Source organism: Puma concolor, chromosome C2 (assembly GCF_028749965.1).
Source record: "Puma concolor isolate L17-30 chromosome C2, mPumCon1.1.hap2, whole genome shotgun sequence".
NCBI lineage: Eukaryota > Metazoa > Chordata > Mammalia > Carnivora > Felidae > Puma > Puma concolor.
In genome coordinates this window covers 130,970,468-130,990,688 of record NC_141675.1, presented here as the reverse complement: position 1 = coordinate 130,990,688, position 20,221 = coordinate 130,970,468, and the positions used below count along the sequence as shown (strand labels likewise).

Below are 20,221 nucleotides of genomic sequence, written 5' to 3'. Positions count from 1 at the left end.
AGAGAGGGAGACACAGAATTGGAAACAGGCTCCAGGCTCTGAGCCATCAGCCCAGAGCCTGACGCGGGGCTCGAACTCACAGACCGTGAGATCGTGACCTGGCTGAAGTCAGACGCTTAACTGACTGCGCCACCCAGGCGCCCCGAGACAGGTGTTTTTAGTTTGCTTACACATGAAAAAAGAGTTCAGAGAAGAAAGTTTCCTGAGATTACTCTTAACTGGTGGGGTTGAAACTGAAAACCAGGTTTGTCCATGTTTGAAGGCCATTTTTTTTAAGTATTGATTTTTTTTTCTCAGTCATGTTTATAAAGGTGAAAAAAGGAGCCCCCTCTGTTTAATGGGTATTTTAATGTTTCTGAAACACAATATCCTAGACACCGTCAAACATGATTCAAATGAACATTCTATCATTTCAGTCAAAAAAATACTTTTGCATAACATATTCTGGAGGGAGGGAGGCAGTTACTGAATTAATATCTCAGTTAGTCTGATACTGACTTTTAGTAAATGCTTTTGTCATGCTTTTTGAAAGGATAAATGAAACGATTAACCAGCTCATAGTAACTTAGTAGTACTACTAAGTAGTAGTACTACTACTTAGTTGTAGTGTTCCTTGAGGAACTTTCCAAGAAACTGATGCCTTTACAGAACTATGTAATTATCTTCCATTATCACATTTGTTTCTTTTCTGCTCTGTTTATCATAAGAGGGATAAATACTCCTCTCATTACTTCAAGTTAGTAAGGTTCCTTATTTAAGTGGATACTTACTTAATATTTGTTGATAATGCCTTAAATTGGAACACATAGAATGTGGATTCAGAATGAACAAGAATTCATGAACTATATCAATAAAATGAACTTGAAATGACTCTAGAATAAAAATAGGTGTCTTATAGATCTCATTAAGCTACTATAAGATTTAAAAAGGCAAAACAGGCAACATTTTTAATAGTTTGGAAATTAATATTAATAAGAGACTTTTACATGCAGAATTTTAGCAAAATATTTCCACCTTTAAGGAAACAGTACTTGTGTTGATTGAAGTCTTTTATATGGGTATTTCTTTCTATGACACTAAAAATCAGGTAAGTAAATAAAAAGAGGGGAGTGTAATTCAATGCAACTAGTTCAATACATCTTATATTATTGCTAAATTATTAGGTTAATGATGCTTTTAAGTGAAAAGTAGCTTCAGTAAGTCATAAGGGCTAGTAAGGTTAAGCACTTAAACTGATGGGAAACTGACCCATTCATCTCAGATCCATCATGACCCAATCTCATATTGATTTTATTTCATAATGGATTATCTCCATGTTGTGAAATTTCATAGGGGGTATTTTACTGTAAATATATGGACAAAAAAAAATAAATGGAAAAAAATGTGGTCGGTAGTGAAAAGTTCTTTTTTACTAAAGTATACGTGACATATAACATCCTATTAGTTTCAGGTGTGTATTATAATGAGTCAGTTTTATGCATTATGAAATGGTCCCCACCCTAAGTCTAGTTACCATCTGTAACCATACAAAGTTATTACAATATTATTGACTGTATTCCCTATGCCGTAATTACATCCTCATGACTTACTTATTTTACAACTGGAAGTCTATACCTCTTAATCCCCTTTACCTATTTTCCTTCCCTCCCAACCCCAAGCCCCGCAGGCAACCAACAGTTCATTTCCTGTATCTGAGTATATTTCTGTTTTGTTTTGTTTTGCTTATTCATCTGTTTTGATTTAAAATTCCACACATAAGTGAAATCATATAGTATTAATCTTTTCCCGTTTGACTTATTTCACTTAGCCTAATACTCTCTAGTTCCAGCCATGCTTTGCAAATGGCAAAATTTCATTCATTTTTATGGTTGAGCAATATTTCAGTGTGTTGTGTGTATGTATGTGTGTGTGATGCATGTTTATATATATATATATATATATATACACACACACACACACACACACACACACACACATCTATTGATGGACACTTAGGTTGTATTCATATGTTGGCAATTATAAATAATGCTGCAATGAACATAGGGACACATATATCTCATTAGACTGGTGTTTTCATTTTCTTTGGATAGTTACCCAGAAGTCCAGAAGTGCAATTGCTAGATCATATGATAGTTCTATATTTTTTTTTTAAGTTTATTTATTTATTTTGAGAGAGAGAGTGAGTGAGCAAGCAGGGGAGGGTCAGAGAGGGAGAATCCCATCCAGGCTCTGTACTGTCAGCGTAGAGAGCCCAACGTAGGGCTCTAACTCATGAACCATGAGATTCTGACCTGAGCCAAAACCAAGAATTGGATCCTTAACTGACTGAGCCATCCAGGGCCCCAATTATATTTTTAATTTTTTGAGGAACTCTACTAAAAAAAAAAAACTCTATTGTTTGTTTGTTTGTTTTTTTAGTGTCTGCACCAATTTGCATTCCTACCATCAGTGATTTGTGGATTTTCATAAAACGAACACTATTCCCTTAATTTTGAATTTGTGTTTACCTCTTGCTACACTGAAATTAAATATGGTTCATTAAATAGTTACTTCTTCTCCAGATTCTACTCATCATGATTCAAAAGTCTCAATGATAAATTTGAGCCAGAGTACCTATTGCCATTTACAAAATTGTAAGTTGTAGTTACTATCTTGAGGAGATAACTGATGAACACATTATAAATTGAGTTGCATGTAACAATACATTAATTTACAAAATAAAACTCTGAATGATAGACCTTTAACTTACTATGTGTATAACAATTTTTGCATATTTGTGGTGGGAGAAATAGGAATCATGATAGTTAGATAAAGTCATTGATTTATTCTTTTCATATTTTTATTTAGGCATGGTAGATAAGACATTATCTAATTTTAGGGGTTTGTAATATAATTGATGAGTAGAGAGATATTTTAAAAATTACACACTTCCAGGTGTCACAGAAAATTATATAGGGGTTAGAGTGAGAGTACCAAATAGAGAGCTGGTAATTCTTCTTGGGCTTCAGGTCTGAGGGGCATGTTAAATTAATAGAGATTTTTTAAAATAAAATATGATTTTTAATTAAAACTTGTCTTTTTCATATTTTATCAACAGTTTTGTTTTTCAATATTGAAAATAAATATTAAATACCTGTTAACTCCTCACTGGTTTCCCCCTGCTACCCTTACACGTTAGCAGCCCCTTACCAACACTATCTGCCTACACAATGAAGCTAATCTTAATTTTAGCATGTCTGAAACAAAATAAGAATGATGAATCAACTACCAGAAGGTCATATCAAGACATTCTAGAAGCAAATTAAAGTGACATTTGCTTAATAAACTCCTTTTTATATTCATGTACTTGCTTTCCTCCATTAAAAGTAAATATTCAGAGACACTATGATTTAACTAAAAAATAACAGTAACATTTTGAGTTCTCTCAATTGAGTCTTATGTCTAAACATATTAGGTTTCACATTTTCCTCATTTTCAATGAAGGCTATTTTCTTTATTTTCTTATTTCTTTATTTTCTATTTACTTTATTTTCATAAATATAAAAGGCAGATTACTAATGATTTATATTGTGCTATGTAATTGTTTTTAAATTTAAATTCAGCGTTGCCAGTAATACACGTTTTAATTCCTCCCCCACCCCCACCCCTCCCACCACATAAGCGTGTCACTTAGAATTTCAGAACTTGCTATAGCGGTTCAAGGCAGTGGGGGAGTCTTGATGTCACCTCCCATGAAAACTATCTTTGAAGAGATGAGACTACCTGGACCATAGCAATGGCTGTGATTTGTGACTGCATATTATCATTGCCAGTGTTTCTGCCTTGGTACAACAGTTTCTAGAAGAGGAGGGGTGTTTCTTCCTTCAGCCTTACATTTCGATAAGGGGACTTGATGCCACGGCTGATCTCCCAGTGTTAATTTGGTTGAAGTCTTTGAATTCACTTGATGTCCATTTCCAAGTACATAACACTTCCAATAGGATGGTTGAGCTAGAAGAGATTGTGGTGTCAGTTGCTTTGTACATATCAAAGTAGAATCAACTCTCCATCCAGGTTTTGAAGCAGAGAAGCCTTTGACAAATTCATCCTTTTCCTAAGTTTACAATGACTTCTCTAAGAGGCCTGTCTTTTCCTCCCATTTGCTCTTGGACAGGCATCATAGCCTAGGTCTGCGACTAAGTTATAACTAAAAAAATTCTTGGCGGCAGGAGGCCCTCTGGTAAGTAAATTTGTGGGCACACACAGAAATTTGCTCTTAATGACTGCACCATAATTCTATGTTCTACACATGTGCTTACTTATTCAGGGACCTTACTGAAGTTTCCCTGTGGCCCAATATAGGGGTCATTTTCATAATTATGCTGTCAGCACTTGGAAAGAAGTTGTAGGTCTTATAACATACAGAGTTTAGTACATAGGCATTTGTCTATGTTTACTGATGTCATTATTCATGGATCCTGCTGACTTTTCTACTTAATCTGTCAAAAGGTTAAATTTCTCTCAACTGTGTCTTTATTTCTTCTTGTGTTTCAGTGTTTGTCTCATTTGGACAATAAAGATTAATTATGTATATATATTTTAAATAAGTATATTTTGCCTATTTTATTTTATTTTAGAAAGAAAGTGTAAGTGGGGAAGAGGGGCAGAGAGAGAGAGAGAGAGAGAGAGAGAGAGAGAGAAAGAGAGAGAGAGAGAGAGAGAGAGAGAGAATCTTAAATCGGCTCCACACTCAGCATGGAGCCTGATGCAGGGCTCGATCCCATAACCCTGGGATCATGACCTGAGTCAAAATCAAAAGTCAGATGCTCAACCAATTGAGCCACCTAGGCGCCCTTAACTCTATATTAATTATAGTTTTTCTCTTTCAATATTTCAGATTTTCTGAATTAGCTCTTTCTGATACTATTTTTTTAATCCTGCATTCTTCCTTTATTTCCCATGTCTTTATTTCCCTTTATTTCCCACCCTCTTGTTTGTAACTGTTGTGATGCTTATTGGATTCACATGATATAGTTATTTGTGTATCTTCATGTGCTTTTACAATAGACTTTAATGGCCTATTTTTCATAAGTGTTTTTTTTTTTCATTTTTTTATAAGTAGTTTTGCCAAATTTTTGGCATACAAGTTTGTTTTTTACTTCTAAGTCTTTCTATATTGACTCAATTTATGCCATAATATTTCATGCTGTGCCATATATAAGTATATATATATATTTTTTTTCCAACCATTTCCCAGGAATTTGAAAGGATAGACTAAAAAAATAATGTTTGTGTTTACACTTCTAAATTATGTATTTAAACATGTATTCCTCAAATTTCAACGTAAGAATGAAACAATATTTTGTAAAATGAAGAATGCTTACATATACACATCTTTTATCTTCTTCATTGGTGGTAAATATGTATTGAAATGTTAACCATAAATTATTGCCCTTGTTAAGCTACATCTCATTCTATTCCTCTAAGCACAATCTTTTTTTTTAAAGACTTAATTCTATTTGCTAAAACAATGTTAAGTAAGATCAATATTTTTCTATAATATTTTTATTTGTGAATTCTTTATTTTGGTATGTTTCTCATCTTCAAATGGATTTTTTTTTTTTTTGAGAGAGAGATAGAAGAGTGAGCAGAAGAGGGGCAGAGGGAGAGAGAGAATCTTAAGCAGGCTGCATGCTTAGCACAGAGTCTGATGTGGAGCTTGATCGCACGACCCGGGATCACGCCCTAGCCAAAATCAAGAGTTGGAAGATTAACCAATTGAGCCACCTGGGTTCCATGGACTTTTTTTTTAATGGACTTTTTAAAGGAGAAGAGTACATGGATGATACCCTTCTTGAGTTTTGTTCTTACTAAACAATGCTTTCCTATGATCTGGGAATACATAAATGATAACTGCACTGGGCATATATATATTTTTTCTTCTCAGATTAAAACTTTGTAGAGATTTTTTTTTATGTTTATTTATTTTTGAGACAGAGAGAGACAGAGCATGAACGGGGAAGTGTCAGAGAGAGAGGGACACAGAATCCAAAGCAGGCTTCAGGCTCTGAGCTGTCAGCACAGAGCCTGATGCGGGGCTCGAACTGACAGACCGTGAGATCATGACCTGAGCCAGTCGGAGTCTTAACCAACTGAGCCACCCAGGCACCCCTGTAGAGATGTTTTTTTACTTGCCTTTTGGTATTGAGGATTCTGAGATGAAACCTAAATAACAGCTACAGGACAAATTCTAGTGTATTTATTAAATATCAGGGTTAAGGAAAGAATCTTAAAAACCATCTAAATCATCCAGAGAAAAGAATATCACTAGCAAAGGTTTCTGCATCCCACTTCTGCTTTCTCATTTGTCCAAGTTGTTTGTATTTGGTCACTATTTTTGGAATTTGTATGCAGGTATTTTCTTTTTCTGAGTAAATTTGATTTGGTGGATATTTTAGTTCATTTGGTGCTACTCAGGGAAAGATGATCTGTGGAAAGAAACATAACCATTCTTCTCAAGAGTTGTATTTTCCTCCTTTAATACAAATATAATAAAATAATTAGAAAATAACATTTTGAAGGATGCCTGGATGGCTCAGTCAGTTAACCGTCCGACTTCAGCTCAGGTCATGATCTCACGGTCTGTGAGTTAGATCCCTGTGTTGGGCTCTGTGCTGACAGCTCAGAGCCTGGAGTCTGCTTCGGATTCTGTGTTTCCCTCTCTCTCTCTCTGCCCATCCTCTGCTCACGCTCTATCTTTCTCTATCAAAAATAAATAAACATTAAAAAAAAAAACACTTTATCACAAAAAGTCTGTCTGCAAAGTTTTTTTTTTTTTTTAATTACAACTTCAAGCAACTAAAATTCCACTTGTCTGAGTTCCTGGAGTTTTTAGATGGGCAAACAGATCCAGAGATTAACCTATGCATTACATATATTGCCCAGGTATTTAATGTCAATTCCAGGAATATAACAGAGCTTTTATGCTACTACCCACAATTTTACCTTCCACTTTATGTTGTTTCTCAAATGTACTTGTGAGCTAATATGACCAGTAGAAAAAAAACACCAATTCTGAATTAACTATGGCTTCAATGTAAGTGGAATTTATTGTGATTATACTGGATTCTGATATTTTGCATTAAATGTTCCCAGTTGTTAGAAGTGTTGTAGAGAGAGCTCTTAGTTGTCAGTCTTCTAGAATTTTCTTGGCTGCAGCAGAGAGCTGACTCACCCATGGTCACGTCCCTTCCCAGGGCAACCTCACCCAAAGATGAACTGATATATGGGGTGTTAAGACCCATTCATCTGTTTCCAATTCATGCACCACTGAAGGGCCATCTGAGCTCGGGAACACCCTGTAGTTTTGGGGAGGGCTTTGTTGAGATTGCCTTCACTGCTCATCATCTCTCTCTGCCTAGAGTTGCTTCCTCTTTTTTCCCTTCTATAGGTTTTAATGTCTAGGACACTGCCTCATAAACTTCCTGTACCTGAATCTTCATTTCAGATTTTTGGATAACCCAACCCAATTTGAGGACTAAAAAATAACCCTCTTTAGTACTAATATAACTGGATAATTTTTTTCTTTTTATAGCCTAAATCTATTTTCATCTTCAGCATAGGAGTACAAAAGAACATGCCTTCAATCCCTGAGGTTTATTTGATTTGATCTTTGTGACACTTGTTTGTCCAATTAGCATTTGTTGTATTAGATTCTATGCCCAGTGCTGGTGATTGAGTTTTAGGGACAAAGGTATTGAGCCCTGACCTACTGAGAAATTATTAAAAGGTCTTTCCTAGATAAAAATCAGCAATCACATAAATAGACACGAGATTTTCATATTATAATAAGTACTATGAAGGGAAACATGAGAGAATCAAAAAAAAGGGGTTGAAGATAGGGTGAAATAAGCTAGGATTAAGAAAGGTCATTTTGAGGAAATGACATAAGCTGAGGATTGAGAGATGAAAAAGACAATTCCAAGGAATGAGAAGAGCACATGCCAAGGCTCTATGACATGAGAATACTTGATATGTATGGGTAACAGAGATTCAGTACGGCTATAGCATGATAAACAAGGCGGGGGTGGGGTGCATGATATGAAGCTATAGACATGGTTAGGGTTAGGGGCTCTGATGTGGGGTGTGGGTTTCTTCCATAAACATTAGGAAGCTTCTGAAAGGTTTATTGAGGGCAGTGATATGATGTAATTACTTTAAAAATAATTACTCTCTTTTCCATGTGGAGAAAACATACTGGTGGTGGTGGGGGTGCAGGGACTGGAAATATGCAAGTATGTTAGGGACCCATTGGAATATTGAACTTAGGAGTTGATGGTTTTTACTAGCATGGTTCTTACTGAGATTGAGTTGCATGATTTCATTAGAGACATATTTTCAAGTTTGAAATGTAGGACCACAGATTGGATATGCATAGGAAGATAATGACCGGAGGGATGATTATGAGTATATTTAGTGTGTGGGTTGAGAAAATGGCTGGATGGTGGTGTTATTCATGAAAAGGCTTCAGGACAGCAAGGGGATTTCTGAATTATTTGGGAAAGTAGGAGAGGCTGGCTCTGGATCCCATTGAAGAGACTTACAGTAGGAACAGAAACAGTTCTATTGTATAAAGTAGGGTGAAGAAGGACACAAATACAAATTTGTTAAATAGCTTTGCATAGTTTAACAGAACATGAAGCAATATCTGGACCAATCTTTGGATTATGGAGAATAGCAAACTGAGGCTCAGAAACTATACACAACCTGGTAAAATAATCTAGCAAGTCAAGGAACATTTTGCCCATTGGGTTATACATTATTTATTAAAATAGGTCTAATTATTTAAAAAAAATTTTTTTTAAGTTTATTTATTTTAAGACATACAGAGACAGCGTAAGCAGGGGAAGGGTAGAAAGAGAGAGGGAAACATAGAAAATCCCAAGCAAGCTCTACACTCAATGCAGAGCCCAACGCTGTCTCAAACTCATGAAACCATGAGATCATGACTTGAGATGAAACCACGAGTTGGATACTTAAGGGACAGAGCCACCCAGGTGCCTCAATCATTCTAATTATTTTAATTTATTTGCTTCCTCAATCTTACAGTTGTAAATAAAGTTTTGTTTAAAAATTCTGCCCCTTTTTACTTTGCTTTATCATAACTTTTTGTAAAATTCAGTTCAAATATTAAATTGAAAATGAGCTACTGAATTTTACACTGACAATGCATCCTGAATGAAATTCCAAATGCTAAATGTGTAGGAAAGTCATTTTGATAAGGATAATTTTAATTAGTTGAAAGTTCAAAAGTTTATAATATTTGTGTATCAATATCATTTTTTAGAAGTCCATTTAAATTATATATGCTGTCAGACTTCTAATTGTATACATATTGTGGAAATATTTTTCAAGTGAAATTAAATTGGAAATGTTAGAATATTATGTAAAAAAAATCTTTGCAAGGAAAAAAAAAGATCTATCCTCTTATAAAGGATTGCTTTAACCATTTTGGCAGGTGGAAGTGAAAAAGAAGCTAAACACATATCAGTGTGATAAGGAAATGTGTGCTCAGAAATATTTTATAGTTGAAAACAGAATTGTATTACTGCCTTTGTAGGGTTTATTCTTTTTTTTTTTTTCCATATTTATGTGATTTTGTCATCTATAGAGATTATGGGAATTTGAAAAATAGCTGAGAGTAAGAAACACTAGCATAGCACTTTACTGAATGCATAATAAAATATTTTCATTTTCTCTAAAAACCTTTTAAAAATACATACCATTATCAGTATAGTTAGGTGAGGGTACTTTATATGTTCAAGCTTTCCTGATTCTTCAGGATGAGAATTCTTTTATGATCTGAGGAATGACACTGTGATTTTCTTTAGCTTGATTATTTTTTATTTACTCTTTCATTCCCCATCTTTATGTATTTACATTTTATGTGTTGAAGTGCTCTTTTTTTTCAAATATTTTATACTGAAACGTGAAAAGCACAACTATATAAATGAGACTAAATTGTCATGTATGTCACATGGAAGTTTAAATATAATTTTATTTTATCTGGTGTTTACTTTTTTAGTTTCTGAGGTTCTTATCATTGATATTTCAAACAATTTTTCCAAGTGTATCTAAAAATATCCAAATACTGCTGATTATTTCTTATGATACTCTTAAGGGATATTAATGAAGATTAAAAGAGATTCACAGAGAAAATTAGGCCCCTGAATTGGAGATTGTGTCCCCACTATGGACTAAAAAAGATAATACATGTCAGAGAGGAATAAAGGTAATGTATATCCTGGAGGAACAAAAAATCTGCTGCAGCCTGGCTAGCTGTGTGACCTAGGGCAAATTCCATAGTGTGCCCAGACCTTATCTCTTTAATCTCTAATAAGAAACTTTTTGATAAATATTCTAAATATTTGATAATATTCTAAAGGCTTTCTAATTTTAAGATTCTAGGATGTCTCCTCTAGGTAGTAGATGGCAGTATCTTTATTTGCATATTGAATTATATGTGGAAGTATTAAAATGGAATTTTTCTGTTCTAAGTAATATTTTGCATTTTTCTCAATCTCCTTTGGGGGGGTTTATGCAGTTTCCTCAGAAACCAACTGATAGAATGGGAGAGGGGTCATGTCATAGGAACCAGGGATCAAGGAAAAACAACACGAGGGTGCTTTGGAGAAAATACAGTAAGGCTGGGGGAATACTTCTCTCCAACAAAAAGACCAGGGTCACAGCTCTACCCCTTTACAAGCCAGTCTGTCCTTAAAATGTCTGGCTACACAGAAGTCCCACTCATTGCTGGGTTTAAAGTAAATCCTTTTCATGTGCACCCTCCTATGGGAAAATAAGAATATCGGGGTAGGTGCAATCCATGAAATGAGTAATAATATCTAGTAGACATTCCTAGACTGTAAATCTTAACATACCTCTGAGCCTAATGAGAAGATTTATTGTCCCATAATGCACAGTGAATCATATAGACACTTCTTTGTGATCACACTGAAGAATGGAACTAAATACTAAATACCAAATAGAATTCCCATGATTCTTATAGATGTCATTCATGTGGCATATTTATGCTCTTTTTTTGTCTTATACACAATTCATATTCTCCGCTTTTAGGCTGTTTACAAAATTTTGGGGGGTATTTAAATAATATTATTCTATTTAGAAATGCCAGGTAGAAATTATAAGTAGAGAGACTACCTTGTTTTATACTAAATAGCTTCACCATAAAAATTTTGAAAAATTAACAGACTCTTTTTAGTAAATGAATATTTTTGGAGCTACTTCTTCACAATTTCTCATAGATGATATTGATATTGCCCTTATTAATCTATAATACACTGTTTTCCAAAAATTATTGGAGCATCTTAAAAAATCAGTCTTGTAAAAATAAAGTTAATGAAATAGAAAGGAAACCACAGTCAGGAAATGGAAGGTGGAAGCAAATGTATTAACCATGAGTTAAACAGGGCTTGGGCTTTGGAGGGAGGCAGCCAGAGTTTAAAAGTCTTTTCTGTGATTTACTAGCTCTGTGACCTTGGGTAAGTTACTTAAAATTTCTCAATTTCAGTTCAGTTGATGCTATTACTGGCAACTTCATGGAATTATAACAAATATTATATAAAAGACTTTGCTTAGTGTCTGGAAAAGCAAGGTGATATGATTTATAAGATTATTAAATGCTAGCTATATTTTTGTTAATATTACCATTATTATTATAATAATTATGGTATACTCCTTTATTGACAATGAAATTTAGACATAAAGGGCTCTCAATCTTAAAAGTGTATATTAATCACTTGGGTCTTATTAAAGTGCAGATTCTGATTCAGTAGGTATGGTTTCTGAGAAGCACCGGGGGATGCTACTGCTGATGCTGTTGGTTCACAGACCACACTTTGTGCAGTAGTGAATCCATATACATAGAATGTCATGATTTCATCAGAAGTGAAAGTATGTCAGTTTCTCAAATAAAACAGAATTATAGATTTAAAGACTAATCCCTATGCTTTCCCTGCTTATCATTTCTCTCTCACTGCTATAGGTACAATTCATACTAAAAGCAAAGAAAAAATCTGAAATAATCTTCCTATGTTTATTTATTCAACCAACACTGGATTAGTACTACTGGTTACTTGCTGTAGGAAATAGAAAGATGACTTTGACAAAGCTCCTCAAACATCTATCTCCCTACAAGTTTATTTTCAGAAGAATCCAACAAATTACATAAATAACCATAAATCAAGAGAGAAATGGAAAAGTGCAATAAAATATCTAGACAAAGTGATAGAGATGTTCAGAATATGGGGAAATTATCTTAAAATCATATGTACATGTAATATTAATTTAGCAACTTTTTCTTTTTTGAGAGAGAGAAAGAGTACAAATGTGTGTGTGTGTGTGTGAGAGAGAGAGAAAGAGAGAGAGAGAGAGAGAGAGAAAATCTTAAGTAGGCTCCATGCTCAGAGTGGAGGATAACGTAGGGCTCAATCCCATGACCCTGGGATCATGACCTAAACCAAAATCAAGAGTCAGATTCTCAACTGACTTGACTGAGCCACCCAGACTCCCCAGTTTAGCTATTTTTTTTCTAAGTAGCCCTCAGCCAATTGTCAAAGTGAATTTGGAGGCTTCCTTATATCTTACCTTAAGTAGCCATATCTTACTATTTCTTTAAGTTCTCAGTTTATGAATAAAATTAATATAATATGAATAATTGATCCTTATTTATCAGGAACTATTCTGTGTGCTTTATTTATGTAGGCTGATTAACAGTTAGTGTTATTTTCCTTATTTTACTGATGAGGAAGCTAAGAATTAGAATCATTAAATTAACTCAAAGTTCTGAAATAGCCCTTGTTTATCCCCTCCCAAAAGGCTTGTCTATCCCCTCCCAAATTGTAATTATCCATTGGCGCCCGTTCTTTTTGAAGTTACCTCCTGCTATGCTCTCATCTTTTCCTTCTTGTCATCACAGCGTACCTCTCAGTTTCTTCAAGTAACCGCATTTTGCAAGATGATTCCATCTTGCATAGCAGATCCTCGGATATATTTGTCATATGAAGCAAATGGACTGAATATATAAATGCATGCTAAATTTTAGTGAATAATAGGCTAAAGATTTATCTACTCCTCTGGCAAATATATTTATTTTTAGTAGCAAACCCCTGACACATTCAAAGGCATGACTCCAGGGGTGAAAATTTTAGCCTATGGGAGAAGATATTAGGCTGTAGTATGTTCTAGATACTGCATATGTCATTCCAGTGATGACTCACTTTTATAGCACTGAGGCATGCTCCTCTGTCTCCTACATGAGATCAATGCAATGCATTTTATTATTCGAGTTGTAAATGAATACCTCTGTTAGTCAGGAAAATAAAAAGTATGGAAAACATAAAGATGGTTCCTATAGAGGTCCTTTGCTAAGTTATCTGTTATTTTTATGTTATACTTTAAGTTATACTTTAATGTATGGAGTTATGAATTATAAGCTTTTCCAGATCTATTCAGAACAAGCAGGTTGGTTTTTTATCTCTTTCAGAAACTTCCTGATTTTTGTGGAATATTTTTTTCCTAACTGCTTACTTATTTATAGTCCTTTCCCTAACTCCACTTCATGAATTCCTGTACACACATAAAATTGGTTTTAAAAATTCAAACCATTTTAGGAGATGATTTTGGCTATACAAAATGATTGGGTGTGAGCTGCCTCAGTCATTCTAGGGCCTGGCTGTGGGGTCATTTCTAATATTTCAGAAAAATCCTGATCTTAGATGGTATGATAGCCTCTTGGCTATTTTTCCAAACATATTTTCCCTTGTTTCCTCTTCTTTCTGATATAAAAGTGAACACTTGCAAGCTAAAATCCAATCAAATGTGGACGCATGTGTTGCTATGTGATGGTTCCCAGTAAAAGTAGATAAGGGATTTTATCATAAACTAAAGGCAAACAGACATTCCAGAAATGAACTAGAGTATGAGATTGGTTCATGGTAAGAAGACTTCACTGGAGAGTTATTTGGCACAAACATTTTCACTACAAAATCCATTACAGTCAGCTAAAAATTAAAATCACTTTAAGGAAAAATAGAATAAAGTATGTGAAAATGTTACACTCTCTGCTAAGATTAATACTATTCACGGTGTTGAAAGGTTTGTGGTCTTGCCTTTGAGGAAGCTGAAAGGTCAGAAACCACAAAGATGCATGTGTGCTGTCGTTTGCACAGTTACTAATTGTTCTCGTTATTTCCATAATGAGATGTACTATTTCAACAGAGAGATCCTCTTGAGAGTTCCTTTTAGTGTTTTCAGGCAGGCAGCTCTTTTGCTTTCATGTTATGGCCTTGGCCAAGAAGTTCAGATAGACTTTCCATTTATTCAGTAAGAATGCATAAATGTGTTATTCTGTTGTTAGACTGTAAATTCCATAAAGTCAAGGACCATATCAAGTTTGAACACAATTATACACTGCACATTTTGCACAAGGTTTGCACATACTTTTTGAATAATTGAAGGAAAAAATAAATCAAGTTTAACCAAATACTTTACTCCCATCTCTGGTGCAGAACTCTAGATTGATAATGTATGAAAAACATAACATTCAGACAAAATCCTTCTCCTTTAGAATCTTATTGTCTAGTTGAATAGATGAAACATATACACATCAAATTTTAAGGAGAAATAATTACAATTTTATAAGTATATGAAAATTTAGCATGAATCTGTTCGTTCAACACATTGTATAAAAATGTTCTTTTATCTATATAGTGTGATTTATAGGACAGTTTGTAGTTGGACAGAACTTAAAAAAAAACTGAGTGTAAGCATTGCAAAGAAACAACAAATAGCATGTTGTTAACATTCAAAGGAAGAAAATATATTTGCAAGGCAAATCAGAGAGAAATTTATGGGTACATGTACACTGAGTATTGAAGGATAGATACAATTTTATGCCGATATCAATATCTAGGTAGGATAAAAAATATATGTACATATTTGTATGTTCAATTAGAAAGAGTAGTAAAATTAATAAAGTAGAATGCAGTTAGTCATACCTTGATCATAGTCTTTATGACTATGAGCAAAATTTATTCTTTTTAAAATTTTTAAAAATTATTTTTTAATGTTTATTTTTGAGAGAGAGAGAGACAGAGAGTGAGTGGGGGAGGGGCAGAGAGAGAGGGAGACACAGAATCTGAAGCAGGCTGCAGGCTGTGAGCTGTCAGCACAGAGCCCAATGGGGCTGGGGCTTGAATCCACCCTGTGAGACCATGACCTGAGGCAAAGTCAAATGCTTAACAGAATGAGCTACCGAGGTGCCCCTGAGCAAAATTTATTCTTATTTAGTTAGTGGTTCGCGTTGACATAGTTGCTTAAAGATCGCTTACCTCCTGGGGGCGTCTGGGTGGCTCAGTCGGTTAAGCATAGACTGGCTCAGGTCATGATCTGGCAGTTCATGGGTCTGAACCCTAAGTCAGGCTCTATACTGACAGCTGGAACCTGGAGCCTACTTTGGATTCTGTCTCAGTCTCTCTCTGCCACTCTACCACTTGTGCTCTGTCTCTCACTGTCTCAAAACTAAGTAAACATTAAAAAAAAAATAAAACAAAATTGAGAAAAGATTGCTTACCTCCTAAGAACCAATGATCTATCTTTTATCACATACATTTCCTTGAAAATAAGAAGAATATTTCTTTGAAAATAAGAAGAAAATAAGAAGAATGGAGCATAGTATGAATAATCAGGATAGATTTGGCTATAAGAAATCTGACTGTACTTCTTAATACTTCTATCTCTACAAAGAAAATTATAGAACTCATATTATAGTATTTCATACTGTAGGAGGAATTCTAATTCTTTGCCTGAGGAGGAAATACATCATGACATATTAGTAAAGAAGTCAATTGAATTACTTACTTTATTAACTTTCTATATTTCTATAGGTTCAAGTAAATTTAACTTCCAATGCTATCTCATATACTAGAAGCTTGAATGGGTAATGAATTTTTATGTAAAGTTAGTTGAAATGGATGACTACTGATAGTTTAAAAATATTAAATAGTAATTGCATATTCTAAATGGGAAACATGTGTTGTTGGTTTACTAGGCCTTGTTCCATTGCAAAAAGACCATGACCATTTCAGGTTTCTTGGAAGAGCCAGTATCTGTCCTCTTTTTTTTTTTTAGGGCGGGAAATTCAACTCACATGTGACTGATAATTGATTCTGAAGATTTTGAACATTATTTACCTTTTCTAATTCTGACTGTTGTTGTAAGTAATCACTTGGTTAGGATGCATCTTTGCTGTTGTTATTTGGAGTATTTGACTATTCACAAGTCCCACTGTGATTCAAGGTATTCATTAGGCTCCTGGTGTGTATTTGTTAGTAGTTCCATTATCTTTATTGGTTCGCTTGCACAGTATTACCTGAGATGCTGCAAGACATTGTACATGGGGTATGGATTATGGACATACTGATTTCAGTTATTATTTAGGTTTAGAAACATAGAATCTCTGTGACCTTGAGCAAGTTACTCTGTCTCTAATTCTTAAAATACAAAGTAGAGCTGATAATACTGCTTCATTGAATTGTGGTAAAGATTGAGCTGAAAAGGGAGGCTATTAAACAAAGAGCCTGTCATTTAATTAGTATCCTTTGACTTCCCTTAAGAATCTATGTGCCTAGGTGATTGCTTGTTTGGATTAGAGAGCCCCAAGTACCCCCAAATATATTAAAACAATTACACTGAACCTTGTACCACTTCTTGGACTTGTCAGTCTTAGAATCCAGCCAAATTATTGTCTCTGTATAGAGAATAATGTTAATACAGATATGTTCTCAAATCTTTTCTTTTACTTTTTAGCACTTGTGAATTACTGGGGATGTTTAGGAAGAAGTCTGAGGTTATTGATTATTTAAACCGGCAAGGGAATGTTAGATACTAGCGGGTACAGCTGGTCGCCTCTTCCAGCCCATTTCTCCGGTGACCTCACGAGGCAAATCCGTGCCACTGCTCCTGGGACTCCGGTGTCACAGAAGAAGGCTTGTGTGCACCGCCGGCCCTGAAGAGCCCGGAGCCACTTCTTTAGCACCACGGACAGCTCGTGCGCCTGAGGAGGGAGGCTGGGAGGACTCTTCTCTGCGCCACCGCCAGGAAGAGGGAGTGCAGTAGCGGCAGGCTGGGAGGAGGAGGAGAAAGGAAGGACGGCTCCGGGTGGGGAGTGGAAGAAATCTGGGAGCAGCTAGAGCAGCAGGTCCGGGGGGAGCTGCTCAGCTGCACTGCTTCCATTATTCAGGCGGACTCTGCTGAGCTTCCCAGGGCTGCTTCCCAGTCGCCCTGGGCGGAGGCTGCCGTCTAGACCTGACTCCAGGTGAGTTAAACCGAGGGATGTACTGAGGGGTCTCGAACTAAAGGCTTTGAATTGGCGAGCTTGCTCAGCTCCCCAAACACTGCTGGCTTTACAATTTATCCAAAGTCATGACAGACTGATTTTGGCGTGGCTGCAAAGGCTGGGGGGGTGGGGGGGGGTGGGCGGTGGGCAGTTGCGATCCTCACAGCAAGGATGAGGGGATTCTGATGGAATTCAGCGGAAGTGACTGGATTTTAGGAAATGTCCTCAAATGCATGCGTTATATGTGTTTTATATATAAGCTTTCTAGACAGTCATTTGTTTTTCTGGCTGCCTATTTTGTCCTTCTGTCCCTCCTTCTCCTTGGCTCATGCCCAATTTTCCAAGTCCAGTCAAAGGATTGGAAAGGTGTGGAAGTAAGGAGTCCTAGTATGTGCTGGGACAGGGTAACCTTGCTCTCTAAGTGGGGAGCAGTATTGCTCTCACCCTGGTTCACCAGAGGGTAACACTATGAGGAACTGGTGGTTCTTTTGCTCAGTACTCTCCATAAGCTTATTAAAAGGCAGAGAACTTCAGGCTCTCTAGACAGGCTCTGGAATTGATGGCAATTTAGCTTAAAAGCCATGTTGATTCATTTCCTCTTCAGTTTTTGTTCCAAAATTATTACCATATTATTACCATATTGTTCCAAAAATTATTACCAGTAGTTCTTTAACAGCACGACTTTTAAGTGTCTGACTGATAGGAAGTATATTTATTATTTTGAAAATGCTATGGAAAAAGTGATGAGTTCACATTAAGAGGAGAACAACTTTATTTTCCTGAAAGGAATTTGGGGAAAGGGATGGAAGAAATTCTGGGAATGAAATTGTGGGCATTTCCCACAGAACTTCCTTAGTTTAATTTTTTCATATTTTCTTTCTTACTTTAGTTCTCTCTTTCTCCCTGTCCTTTCTTTTTTCTTTTCTTTTCTTTTCTTTTCTCTTCTCTTCTCTTCTCTTCTCATCTTTTCTTCTCTTTCTTTTTCTTTCTCTTTTTCTTTTTCTTTCCGGTGTGGGAGGAAAGATTACTAAGGTGTATTTATTTAGTTTAGAAGTTGCTTTCTTGCTAATAGCACTAACTTTTAATCATCATGGTCATTAGAGTTTTTTTTTAAATTTTTAATTGTTTTATGTTTGCCTTTTAGGTGGTCGGGGTTGCTATTTTTGTTTTTGGATCCAATACTTACTTCATGAACCTTGCTGGATATTTTTCAGTAAAAATTGGTGGTCATACAATTAGTCATATGGGCTACCATGCATTTTAATAGTAGTGAAGTATATAAATTATGAATTTAGCAAATAAATTTCGGAACCCAAATTGGGGGATGAAATCTATATATCTTTCAAATATTTACTAAATTCTCTGCAAGGGTCTAGTATTATTTTGATGCTTAAGAGAGCTTACTGTTTTTTCAAATTGAGATATTTGAATTTCTCAATGCAGCTACAGTTTTATCAATTAAGGTGAAATATTTTACTTTTTTTCTACCTTTAATATCAATTTGGATTCAATAAATCCATCTTGTCTGCTACCAGGAGTCCTATTCTTTCTCATCTCTTCCATTTCTAATTTCTTACAGAAGTTTAGAAAGATCAGTAATATTATTTCTACTTTTCAGGTGAAAGCGTATGACATAGAGGGATTAATTTCCCTAAATGTCTACAATCTTTATGTTATAAAGTAGAACTGTAAGCCTAGGCTAATTAACTTCACTTTGAATTCTTTTCCCAAAACGTGAATTGCTGCTTTTAGTTGAAACTATGACAATAGTGATATACGAATATGCCTTATGTAAAAATACCTAAAGTATTGCTTTTTTTCTGATTATTTATTAAAACTGGGTTTTTTTTACATACAAGAAAATGTAATTGTATAGAGTTATACTCGTCTGCTCCTCATCTTCAAATCACTCCTAAACTCCTTAACAGCTGACCTTGTGTCCTCCTTTATAAGAGTGGATTTGAAACACAGACTCAATATTTACTAAGAGTAGTGTTGGAATAATTTATGTCTTATAATCAAGATAGAAGATATTCCACATTTAGATGCATTTTAAAATTGCTTAGTGTGAACTTGAAACACAGCTAAAACTTGCTTTCAGAGTAAACTGCCAGACTTCACAAGGACTTGTTTTTAGATTCCTTGAACATTGACAGGTTATGTATGCCTGTATAGGATATGGGGGAAGAGGAAGTTAGAAACTGAACAATTTTATTTTTGATATATAACCACATCTTTAAAAATGAATCCAAGTTTTATATATGCCATGAGTATTTTGTCTGATATAGGCTAATTTAAAGTAAACCTCATTTTAACCTTTGAGAGAGAGAAATTTTTTTTAATTTGTTTCAGTTTTTTTTTATCCATTTTCATTCTTAAGTAGTAACATTCTGCTATACTTAGGCCCTTAAAAAGCCATTTGAGTTACAAAGACAGTATGTGAGTTTTGGGGGAATGATGCCTTTGTGTGTGTATACACGTTTAGTAGAACCTTTTGGGGTATGGGAAAAAGGTGAGCAAGAGAAATAAATACTATACAGGAAACTTCTTGGAGTCTCAAAACACTTTGAAACTATTTTTTTCCTCTGATAGACCTAACAAAAATCATTATGTATGGGGACTAAGTATATGATGTGCAACTTTGCATCTGATCACAGGATCACAGGCACACTCATGGTGTATTCTCGAATGAACCAAGAAAATAGGTTCTTTGGTTCTTGACCATCCAACCAATTCCTTGCAGGTGTTGGTATTAAAAGGGCGGCTTACAATGGTTTTTCTGGAGTCTCATAATCGTCTCTCAGATCCTATAAAGTAGCTCAAACA

General features: G+C 35.1%; 1 protein-coding gene across 1 annotated transcript in view; it reads left to right on the top strand.

The window, feature by feature from the left end:
- The first annotated feature begins 17,218 nt into the window (after window positions 1–17,218).
- Window positions 17,219–20,221, top strand: part of ROBO2 (roundabout guidance receptor 2) — a 1,716,380-nt gene continuing 1,713,377 nt past the window's right edge. The window contains exon 1 of the mRNA XM_086675717.1: window positions 17,219–17,374. The gene's annotated coding sequence lies outside the window, so the exon portion shown is untranslated. The remainder of the gene's footprint in view (window positions 17,375–20,221) is intronic.